The sequence below is a fragment of the Fulmarus glacialis genome, unplaced genomic scaffold (assembly GCF_000690835.1).
Source record: "Fulmarus glacialis isolate BGI_N327 unplaced genomic scaffold, ASM69083v1 scaffold7576, whole genome shotgun sequence".
NCBI lineage: Eukaryota > Metazoa > Chordata > Aves > Procellariiformes > Procellariidae > Fulmarus > Fulmarus glacialis.
Window position 1 is genome coordinate 35,511 of NW_009218686.1, and position 9,420 is coordinate 44,930.

Here is a 9,420-nt window from a genome sequence, read left to right on the forward strand (position 1 = left end):
GCGTAAAGGTAAGAGTGAGAAAAACTCGTGGGTTGAGATAAATAAAATTTAATAGAACAGAAGAGGGAAAATAATAATAATAATAATAATGATAATGATAAAATATACAAAACGAGTGATGCACAATGCAATTGCTCACCACCTGCGCTGACCGATAACCAAGTAGCGATTGCTACTTCCTGGATCACCATTCATATACTGAGCATGACATCACATGGTATGGAATACCCTGTCGATCAGCTGGGCTAGCTGTCCTGGCTATGCTCCCTCCCAACTCTGCGTTTGGTAGAGCATGGAAGCTGTCCTTGACAGGGAACTTAGCAACAACTGAAAACATCGGTGTGTTATCAACGTTCTTCTCATACTAAATCCAAAACACAGCACTAGGAAGAAATTTAACTGTCCCAGCTAAAACCAGGACAAAAATAAAATGGGCAAGTAAGTGAGAAAGAAAAGATCTTTCTTAAAGAGAAGGTTGGAAATATGACTGTGTAGAGAAACAAAGATACCTGCTGCAAAGAGCTTATCGTCTTAAGGCTCAGTTCTACATTCACATGTGCAAACAAACATACTCTCTTTATAGGAAAATGTGACAGTTGGTAGAAGAAGGGCCTCAAGAGAGCATTTTTAAAGCCTCTTCTGGTGTGCATTTCTGTATTTTCAGTCTTCCGGTATGTTTCTATATTTTATCAGAAGACTGTAAGGTCTTTCATTTTAAGCTTGTTTCTTTATTTTACAATACCAGACTCTAAAGGCTTTCCCAGATCAAGACAGATCATTAGACTAGTATGATGAAGCCATATAAGTGTAATTAGCCGATGTCAATCAAAAAAATGGCAGTGGCATCATCACTTATGGACTGCCTCTGGTCCATAGCTCAATAACCAAGTACAAACTCAATCCACACCAGTGAGGTGCTCTGAGTGATGCTCCTTTAGGAGGAAGAAAAAGGGAAAACATTTGACTAAAAGTTTTCTGAAATTTCTAGGGAAATAGATGGCCACTGGAGGGAGGAAAAAATGTTTGACAGAAGTCTTATGACAGAAGAATGACCTCGTTGCCAGGCGGAAAAAACACAAATACCTAAGAAGAGAAGTTAATAGGAAACAGGTAAAGCATGTGAGAACATCAGTTGAAATGAGCTATGTTTAGAGCCTTGGGAGAGAAAGAAGCAGAGCAAAAAATGAAATGCACAGAATCAGACAGAAACTCAGTGGAAAAGAAAACCAGAATGAAATTAAGCTGAAAAGAAATGGTAGTCTGTGGATCTAAATCCATAAATAAAATCAGTAGATCATGGATTTTTTTCTCCCTCTTTTTAATGAAGACACTGTATTTTGTACATTTTTAAGCTGTTCTGCATGTAAAAATGGGACTGTGTCCATGTATAAGAGCTGCTATGTGTGTGGGCTGTAAAACATGGGCCTGAAGCACTAATTAGCTGAATGAGAGAATTACTTTGGGAGGTGGCCACTTATTCATGTAAAATGGGGTGGAAAGTCAAGACTGGAGATCCGGCGTTCGGGATTGTAATCACACATCCCTAGGGAAACAATCCCTGCCTGGCCATAGCATATTGCTGTCCTCAAGAAGCTGTGCCGGATTCTGAGAAGGTATGTGGAGTCAATGGGCAGAAATCCCTTTTCTCCCTTCCCACACACTCAAACATGCACGCTCAGCTTGGCGTTGGGTAAGGCTGGCACGGAGTCCGTTTTAGAATGGGGCTGTGGGATGCCTGAGCTGGCCCACCCACCCTCACGACCCCACGCAGAGGGAGCAGCTGTCCTCACGTGGGCTTATGGGAGATGTTTACAGCGGTTGTGAGCCGAGCAGCTCTTCTGCTTTCCTCTTCTTTATTCTGAGGTACAAATGAAATAGTGTAGCGTGTGCAGGCATAGAGAGAAATATGGGTTTAAAATTACTCAGGAGGTAAGGAACCCAGCTGAGAATATACTGAAGGTATGTATGGATGGGGGAGACACTTGGGTACAAGAACAAGCAGAAGGTCTGTGCCCGATCTCAGCTGCAGTCAGGACAAGAAACACAACCTGGGCATATGTCTTCTCAGAGGACTCTCTGGCTATGTCCACGCTGCTCTGTCAGGTCTCTCGCAACGCTGGAAACCTGCAGGGCACCTCTGGTCATCTGTCACCTCCAGGCTGAACACTGCACAGAGGCTTCCCAGGGATGCCCATGTGCCCAGATCGTTTCATTATTCCTGACCAGTGTGGACTGAGGTGGACTGGGGCTTGAAATCCATATCTATTTTCTCACCTGTCTGTAGTGTTAGTGGAAAAATGAGACCCATTTCTAACCCCAAACCTCACTGGTTATTGTAGTCTTAGATTTATGTTCTCTTTTACTTACATATTATATAGAAAAAAAAGAGAGCACACGTGTGCACACACACACTTTTCCTGCTCTCCAAATTGCAACTGTGATCAATGCTTTTGGAGCTAGAAAGAGATTAAAATGGCACTAGAGGCTCAAACTTTGCATTAGTAGAAGTGAGCTTTTGGGCTACCATAGGTCTGAAAAAGGTTTACAGGGAGGGATGTGTTGTGCTCTGACAGTGTCCACCACAACTAGTCCCCCTCGGCCCCAGGGTCAGGGTACCAGGGAGTAGAGGAGAGAGTGGCAAGGGCATAAGACTCAAGGATACAAAGCTATGAGTCCAAACTCACCAACTGCTCAGAGTATTCCTCTGTCACTTAGCATGTTATTATCTTTGTACTTTCTGACAGTAGTAAACTAATATTTTATTCAAGCCCTGCCAGAACTGAAGGCTATCTTAACATGTCATTAACCACAATCTCCTCTGAAAAATTAACAGAGACACAGCTTCAAACAACATGGCATTACAATGATTGACTTTTACATGGGGTCCATTAAGTCAAAAGCTGCTTGTTTTTCTCATAGCTTATCAAAACTCAGCTACAAGGCTAATGCACAGATTTTGGAATTCATACCATCACAATTTACCCAAATATAGAACTGTGTATTAAATAATTTCAGCCTTAACGTACAGAAACATTTAAACTTAAAGGGCAAACACTAAGAGTTCAATTTTAATTACATCATGAGTTTAGCCCCTGACCCTTTACCTCCTATTTTAAGATTTCCTACTCATTTAAACCAAAGATATACAGAATGCCAAACCAATAAGGTCAAATTATTTCCTCATCTGGATCATAATGAAGTACTTATCTTTTGAAGTTCTGAGTGCTCTCATGGCACTCAGAATAGTTCAACATTTAACTGTTGACCCAGAGTACTTGCTCTGGAGTCACCAGACTCATGATGAATTTCACTTTCAAACTACTGAAAAATAATTCTCGTTAAAGAAGCCAAAACAAATAACCAGGACACGCTGATATTAACCACACAATCTAAATCTTTGACAGAACACTCACAGGAAACATATGAATCTTCCTTAAATCCTGGGAGGAATGGAAAGCTACTAGGTCTTACGGTCACTGACTGTGACTCCCCAAGGCTTAGCAGTGGTATGAATATATTATAACTTTGGAGTTAATATGCCAAGTGTGAGGCTGCTTAAACTTAGAAAGGTCAAATGATTTTTGCCTTCTTACATTTTGTTGAAAATTTCCTACTTCAACACTATTTATAGGGCTGAGCAAAGCAGTTTGGTGATTGTGCATACTCGTATGCACATCTGTATGGGGATGAGTAGGCAAAAAGAAAACAAAACAGAATAGAAGAACGCATAACTCAAAGCCTGTACACTTCAGTGCTCAAGGACATGACATTTTTTGTTGTATTCCTTTTCCCTGCACTTACTGTAAGTGGGAATGAGTCAGTCTGACTTAGATATCTAACAATACTTTTAGATACCAAGAGGAACAGCCCTCTTCAATATGTGTTTAAGTTCTCTGTATGGTCTGTGTGAAGAGAAGCCCCTTTGCTTTGACAGAAAGAGAAATCTAGGCTAACTTAATGTCAGTTAGGTCTGAGACATTTTCTGTCCCTATGACATCAAGGTAGAGAGATCAATTGTTGATGATCTGTTAGATATCCGGGAAACAGAAAAAGATAACAGTCAGTTTGGAAAAGGAGGAACCAATACTCCAGGTGTGTCCATGTCTCCATCTAGATGTCTCATAATGGCTCTTATTACTGCAACATCTTAACAGAGAGACTGAAAACTGCAGTGCCCATTTACCTAAAGTGCAAAAGCTCAGAATTTACATAAAGCAACTTATTTCTTTGGGCAAATGGATAGCTTGCTTGGTTCTTTGTCTATTTATTTACAATTATTTTGCCTTTTGCTTGTAAAGGAGAGCAAATTCTGCAATGGCTGCAAGTAGTTAGGTGAATAAATGTCATGTCAATCATGACAGCATGATCGGAGGAAAAACCTAAAGCAAAGGAAAAAAAGGATGTGTGACAGATAACAAGATGAATACATATGTCATCTCATGCAGTACCACATTATATAAGGAAATTAATATTATAAAAGTGTGTCATCAAATTCATCAGTTGCTTCAGCACTACTGCTCTACAGCTGTCATCAGCCAAACACCTTGAAAATGCTGAACTCTGTATTTCAGTACAGCCCACAGCATACAAGTTATCCCTATGCATACACAGATTTCTGATTTACATTCTGGTTTGTTGAGTTGTTCTCTTCTTCGGTTTCATATTATTATATCAGTTGAAGTAGATCCTGACTATGATTATCGAAGTAGTTTCACGAGGAAGGATTCAAAAAATCCTCCTACCCCCAACTCCTTTCACATGCACTAAGTCATGATAAACTACCAGGTAACTTGAATAACTTGCAGATAAAACTTCAAGATAGTTTGAATTCAGTTGTCACACTGCTGAAGGGGTCTGTACTTTCAGTCTATCCTGAAAGTCGTGCTGAAACTATCCTCACAAGGCTGCACAAACTGCAGGCCTGCAATGGTGGCCCCAGATTTGGCTGAAAGTCCTTTTCCTTGTCCCAGGGTGCTCGCTGTACGTTGCACAGCTGGTATGTTGTTTGGCCATTGAGCATGTAAGGCAGGCAAGTGGATGGAACTTGCCAAGCTGAGCCCAGGGACAGCATTATTTCAGAGCAGCCTGTGTGATACCAGCCATGCAACACCCATCTGGTACATTGTCATTTTCTGCTTTCCATAGGCAGCTTCCCTGGCCTCCCTGGAAAGGGTTCAACTTGTTTATTGTCCTTGGACTCACTACATTTCCTAAAGGTAAGCACAACACTCTTAATGTGCTGCTGAAGTATCTTGTCTTTTATAAAATTCTGCCTCCACATCTATTCTTTTTTGTAGGGAACAGATGTATCCACGAACCTCACCCTTGCTCTAAGGCACTGTAAGTTAACTGACAACAGCCTGAGGACTAAATGTAAATGTATGAATGTGCAATGAAATTTTTTAGAGATATTGTTAACTTCTTAAGAATGCACACTTTGAATACTAATTAAACATCTGAAATGCTACCTGTCTAAGTCCAGCAGATAAGATTTCATTACAAATTGTGTCCTTTAACATTTTCACACCCACAGTTCAGCTCAACGTTTAATGCTCGTCTTCCGGATTTCTTTTCTCTGGAATCTAACCACAAGCAACAGAGATGATAAAAATGGGGCAGTACATATTTGAGGTTAAGTGATGCTTATATTTTTGGGTCTTATATAAAATATTGAATCTTAAATAAAGTGTGTTTAAAAAAATAAAATACTGTTTCTTATATAAAATATGTTAAGAACTCAAATTTAAATTCTAGACACATAAGGCCATAAAACCTCCCTCTTGTGCTAAATTATAGGATGTGGTTCACAGCAGAATGAAAGGACTGACTAGCCAAAATGAAATCCTAACCACAAGTTGAGACACTGTGGTGGGAAGGTTTCTTTGGGCTGCAGCTTTGAGATGGAAGTATCTTCTGTCAAATTCTAAATGATATTATGAATGGAAAAAGTGGTGGATTCTTGAGGGTAAGAAAACACATAAATCTGACTTCAGGCAGTAACAGATGGACAACTTATCTGCACCTCCGGACATGGGTTTTGTTACCAGTTCTGCCAGTAACTCTAGGTTGCCTACGCAGACCAACTCTTTCTGCTTCTTTTCTCAGCTGGGTACACTTTTTTGAGCAAATGTTTTATTAACCCAGGATATAATTCCAGTTATGAATTAATGCCAGGAAGATATGGCAAAAAATAGTATTTTAAAAATCAGATATTTCTGTGTGGATGTATTTTTTTTTTTAATTTTGAAACCTTACTTTATTCCAAAATTTGCCTATACTTTAACAATGAAAAGGACCAATTCCCACAACATTTTGTTTCAGGTCAAACTATTGTGATTATACTATTTTATTATTACAATTCTAACTGTTAATCTTATAAAATATCCCTAATATTTTCTTATGAAAATATTGCATTTCAAGTCAGCCAAGAAAGGTGTCTAACAGAGCGCAGCTTTGATAAGCAACCCAAAACAGATAAACAGATACCCAACTTTAGCTATCATCTAAAATTAGGTAAGGTAAACACTCCCCTTAGCATACAGCCCAACAGAATTTATTCAGCAGACACAAGCTATATGCTGAACTAGCTCAAAACTTGATGGCTGTGCTATCTCATGCTAATACTAACACCAACCCACAGCTAACCATAGCTCATGCCTCCTAACCTGCACTGCTGGGATACAAGATGGATATTTTTCAAAAGAACTGGCCAATTCTGGCCAATTTTCCAGGGTTTGTGAGAAGAAGGTACGAACAGTTAATGCTGAATGTGTTCCCTTTAGGAGTTTGCTTTTTGTCTGTCTCCTATTGGTAGGGCAGGGAGCTGCCATTTTTGCCTCCTTGCAAGCCCTTCTCAGTGTATACCACATGGGCCATAAATATTTCTGAGGATCGGGCCTAAATGTCCTTATTTGCTGCTAATATGCATTATTGTTAGCAAAGGATAACTTCCCCCCAGTTAGTTAGAATAGTGTTTTATGTAATATCATGTCCATTTATTTTGCTGAAAATTTACTTTCAGCTTTGCTGGGACATGACTAGGAACAGGGATGTTACCATAGCTAATACAAAATCCCTGTAACATTTAACGAGGCTTCAGTGCTTGTCTTTTTGTGTATATGGGAATTTTGCAAAGTTAAATTTACAACTTTGAGTTATTTTCATTCTATTTTTTTCCAAGAACAAGCTGAGTTTTCAAAACCTCAGAGTTTTTTATCTTTTTTTATCAGTTATACGTAACCTACCCTAAGATGTGAGCCAATGGATTTCTAATGCTTTTTCAATTTGTGTGTCACAATAGTCACAGCATGGACTGATGACTTCCAGTCTCTGTGCCAGCCACATTGCACAAAAGGCATTAATGTTATATAGTAAGAAAAAGAATTACAATAGCATTTAGTAATTCACTGAAACCAACATCACTTTTCTAAACAATGAGGATGACTTGCATAACTGCATGATACAAATAACAGTATATACTAACACATCTGCAGAACATTCGAGCCAAACAGTGTAAAAGGGTTCAGCAATAGAAGCACTGGATGGCAGGAAGGAACTTGTCAGAAGGTCTTTTTTGCCCCCTTGAATCCTAAGTATGGTAACCACACCTAGATCAATCCCCACAGATATTTGACCAATCTGTTCTTAAAGCCCTGCAGTGGTGGGTGGGTACGTTGCACCACTTCCAGACAATGTTTCTGATACTTAATTTGTTTTATCTTTGTGTAGTTTAAGCCTATAATGTCTTCTTCTATAAAATGTGGATACAGAGAATACATTATTTCTTTACTACAGCTTCAGTTTTCTCTTTTAAATACTCTTATTCCTTCAGACTTTCCTTACGGGGAATATTTCCTAATCTTCTGACCCTTCTTATTTCTTTCTGCACATTCCTTAACACTTCTAAGTATAACAGAGGACAAATTCACATATATCTTATCATCTGTGCTCCTTCTAATGTGACCACATACAATATTGACTTTTGCACAGTAATATGATATTGTCCAGTCTGTTAGTCTTGTTTTAATCCCCCCTGCAGAACTATTATTTTAATCATTTTCAATTCATAGAATCATAGAACAGTTTGGGTTAGAAGGGACCTTTAAAGGTCAGCTAGTCCAACCCGCCTGCCATGGGCAGGGACATCTTCAACTAGATCAGGTTGCTCAGAGTCCCGACCAACCTGACCTTGAATGTTTCCACAGATGGGGCATCTATCACCTCTCTGGGCAACCTCTGCCAATGTTTCACCACCCTCATTGTAAAAAAAATTCTTCCTTATATCTAGTCTAAATCTACCAATTCCAATATATACCTGGTTGATTATTTCTGCTTACTTAGAACCTTACACTTTTTCTTACTGAACTGTTTTATTTTTTACAGAAATAATTTCTCGTTTGCCAAAACCATCCTGAATTCTAATTGTGTCCTGCAACAGCCTTGTGATCCCCCCAGCTTTGTGTTGTCTACAGATTTAACATGCCCTCCCTCTATTTAATCCTAAATATCATGAATTAATACACCGATTGGGATAGACACCTGCAGAATTGCTCATTTCTGTTTGATTCATTCATCCTGAGTACTGTTAGCAACTACTCTGAGTGTGGTTTTCTTTCACTGTATTTTGAGTGACAGTTTGTGAAATCTTACAAAACTCAAGCTATATGATATGTACTGCTTTTCCCCAACATACAGAGCTTGCTATCTGCTGATGAATGAAAATTATATTGTTATGACAAGATTTGTTCTTGACAAATCCTGGTAGGCTGCTATTCACGCTATTCACATTTTCTTCTAGGTGCTTACAAGCAGAATGTTTGATTATTTTCTTCAGGATCCTCCGAGGTGTGAAAAAGTATAGATTTCTTTTATTTGAAAAAGGAGAATAGATAATGGAAAGGAAATGCTGTAAAATGAGTTGATAACAGTTTCCAGATAAAATCAGAGGAAAAGATACTTGATTTGATAGATTTGGGACATACATTTGTTGTGTGTGACTGATGACAAAAGGCTTCAGCACTTTATTTCTTTTTTTTTCTCCTCCCTGTATCTCTGGGAGCTGATCCAAAACACAGCCTGTACACAAAAGTGGTCATTTTCAATTAATGTTTTCCTGTGAGCATTAGTAGCGGATGCATATGCACTTCCTTCAGTCAATGTCACTAGCTTGAGCAAGGGTGGGAAATTACTAAAAAGTAGACAATAAAAGACTGTCAGGATATTTTGAATTTGTTTCCAGCTCTGAAACTCATACCTCATACCATGCTCTCTCACCACGTATCTTTTTGAAACTAGGTAGAGAAGACTTTTTCAAGTAAGAATTCTGGGCATTGCTTCAGTGCTTATAAGCAAAAATGACAAGCAAACAGTGTTTTCACTCAGGGACAGTGAAAGAAGATGAAAATGGTATGGAAAAATATG